We start from the raw sequence: 3337 nt of genomic DNA, 5'->3' as shown, positions 1-3337 counted from the left end.
TGCTCCAACACAGCCTTGCCCATGGCTCTAGTCCCTCCAAACCCTGCTCCAACATGGCTTTGCCCATGGCTCCAGTCCCTCCAGAAGTAGGCATGCTCCGTTGTGGGCTTATCCATGGCCACGCACTTTGAGGTGCTCTGGCATGACCCCATGCACAGCCACTGATGCTTCAAGGTATACCTGCTGCAGCAAGGGCTTATCTACAGCCACAGACACTTCGAGGTGTACCTTCCCCAAGATGGATATATCCTTGGGCCACAGTTGCCTCGGAGGTATACCTACTGTGGCACAGACATAACCAAGGCCACATGATGCTTCAAGATATACCTGCTCTGGCATGGGCTTATACACAGCCACAGATGTTTTGGGGTGTCCTGCTCCCACATGGACTCATCCACAGGTCACAGTCCCTTTGGCTCGAGTTCACGCTGGAGTTCCAGCCTGTCCAGTGCAGCAGCACAGAAACAGCAGCTGGGCCCTGGCCATCTGCCAGCGCAGGTGCATCGCCATGGCTGTTATCAGAACGTTCCCAGGCCCGGCAGGGTAAGGTGATAAGCAGTACAGCAGTACAGCAAGCAGCGAAAGCAGAAAGCGCCACTAATGCGCACTAGAGTTTAAGGCATACAGTGAGTATATACAGTAAGTCAGGCAAGCCTCATGGCAAGCACAGAAGCCTGCCAATTAATAGCTAAACAGCAATAACCACTATAAATTCCATCTAGCAGATTCCAATCAAATCTGTTGTTATCTCAAGCCTTTCGTGCCCCATGTTGGGCACCAAAATGGACTGTCGTGGTTCAGCCGCAGTCAGCAGCCAAGCCCCACGCAGCCGCTCGCTCACTCCCCCCTGGTGGGACGGGGGAGAGAATCAGAAGAGTAAAAGTGAGGCAACTCATGGTTTGAGATAAAGACAGTTTAACAGGTAAAGCAAAAGCTGTGCGTGGAAGCAAAGCAAAACAGGGAATTCATTCACTCCTTCCCATGGGCAGGCAGTTGCTCAGCCATCTCCATTAAAGCAGGGCTCCATCACATGTAACGGTTACTTGGGAAGACAAATGCCATCACTCTGAACGTCCCCCCTTCCTTCCTTCTTCCCCCAGCTTTATATACTGAGCATGACATCTAATGGAATGGAATATCCCTTTGGTCAGTTGGGGTCAGCTGTCCCGGCTGTGCCCCCTCCCAGCTGCTTGTGCACCCGGCAGAGCACGGGGAGCTGAAAAAGTCCTTGACCAGTGTAAGCGCTACTTAGCAACAACTAAAACATCTCTGCATTATCACCACTGTTTCCAGCAAAACTCCAAAACATAGCCCCATACTAGCTACTACGAAGAAATTTAACTCTATCCCAGCTGAAACCAGGACACGCTGTAAGATCTGTGGGCTCAGGAGTACAGGCTATCTGTCCTACTTTGGGAGAAGCATGAAGCCCAAGGCAGGGACAAATCACAGTCCAGTAGGGCTAGCCTGGTCCTTCCCACCCCACAAAATCCCTTCCTGTGGCTCCATCTTCCTGATGCTGATCCAGGTGCCACACCCCTGCCATCTCCAGAGAGGCTCCCTCAACAGCCTGTCTGGCTTCGCCATGGCATCCCAGGTTGTAAAGGCTCAACTTAGACATACTGGATGTGGTTCCAGCAGGAAGTGATGCACCATGAAGACTGGTTCTGCCTTTGCTGCTCAAGGGTGAGGGGCCTCAGAGCCAGGACTGACCCCATGGCTTTGTTTTGTGTCTTACCAATAAAGACTCTGTGCTGGCCATGGTGATGGTGACCTCTGATCTTCACTCTTCTTCCAGGTTTGACCTGGAACAGGGGCTGCAGAGCATCTGAGAGCACACAGGTCCCACAGCTCTGGCCACAGAATGGGCACAGAACACACTCCTGCCCAAGATGTGTGTTGAGGGACATCACCCTTCACTGATTCCCACCACACACCCCATCCAAACTCATGTGAGAGCTGCCCTACACAGTTGGGGGTCGGAAAGGCTGTCAGGCACCACTCAGGGACATGGGGTCACAGCATCCTTGCTCGTGGCCTCCCCTCAACAAGGTGCAGGTAGCTCCCTGCATAGGGGTGTAGAATCATACAATGGTTTAGGTTGGAAGTGACGTGTAGAGGTCATCGAGTCCAACCCCCCTGCAGTGAACAGGGACATCTTCAACTAGATCAGGTTGCTCAGAGCCCCATCCAACCTGACCTTGAATGTTTCTAGGGATGGGGCATCGACCACCTCTCTGGGCAACCTGTGCCAGTGTTTCACCACCTTCATGGTAAAATTTTCTTTCCTTATATCCGGTCTAAATCTACCCTCTTTAGTTTAAAACCATTACCCCTTGTCCTGTCACACCAAGCCTTGCTAAAGAGATTGTTCCCATCCTTCTTATAGTCCCCCTTTAAGTATTGAAAGGCCACAATAAGGTCTGCCTGCAGCCTTCTCTTCTCCAGGCTGAACAACCCCAACTCCCTCAGCATGTACTTGTAGGAGAGGTGCTCCAGCCCTTGGATCATATTTGTGGCCTCCTCTAGACCCACTCCAACAGGGCTATGTCTCTCCTGTGCTGAGGGCACCAGAGCTGCATGCAGCACTGCGGGGGGGGGGGCGGTGTTCACCAGAGCAGAGGGGCAGAATCGCCTCCTGTGACCTGCTGGCCATGCTTCTTTTGACACAGCCAAGGATACGGTTGGCTCTCTGGGCTGGAAGTGCACATTGTTGGCTCATGTCCAGCTTTTCATCCACCAGTACCCCCAAGTCCTTCTTGGCAGAGCTGCTCCCAGTCCCTTCATCCGCCAGCCTGTATTGATACCAGAGGTTGCCTCAACCAAGGTGCAGGACCTTGCACTTGGCCTTGTTGAACCTCATGAGGTTCTTACAGGCCCACCTCTCCAGCTTGTCTAGGTCTCCCTGGATGACATCCCATCCTTCTGGAGTGTCAACTGCACCGCTCAGCTTGGTGTCATTTGCAAACTTGCTGAGGGTGCACTTGATCCCACTATGTCATTGATGAAGATATTAAACAGTACTGATCCCAGTAGGGACCCTTGAGGGACACCACTCATCACCAGTCTCCATCTGGATATCGAGCCATTGACCACTACCCTCTGGATGCGACCATCCAGCCAGTTCCTCATCCACTGAACAGTCCACCTATCAAACCTGTATCTCTCCAATTTAGAGAGAAGGACGCTTGGGGGACTGTGTGAAAGGCTTTACAGAAGTTCAGACTGATGACATCTGTAGCTCTTCCCTTGTCCACTCATGTGGTCACTCCATCATAGAAGGCCACTAGGTTGGTCAGGCAGGACTTGGCCTTGGTGAAGCCATGCTGGCTGCCTT

Source organism: Phalacrocorax aristotelis, chromosome Z (assembly GCF_949628215.1).
Source record: "Phalacrocorax aristotelis chromosome Z, bGulAri2.1, whole genome shotgun sequence".
Taxonomy (NCBI): Eukaryota; Metazoa; Chordata; class Aves; order Suliformes; family Phalacrocoracidae; genus Phalacrocorax; species Phalacrocorax aristotelis.
This window is presented reverse-complemented; position numbering follows the sequence as displayed.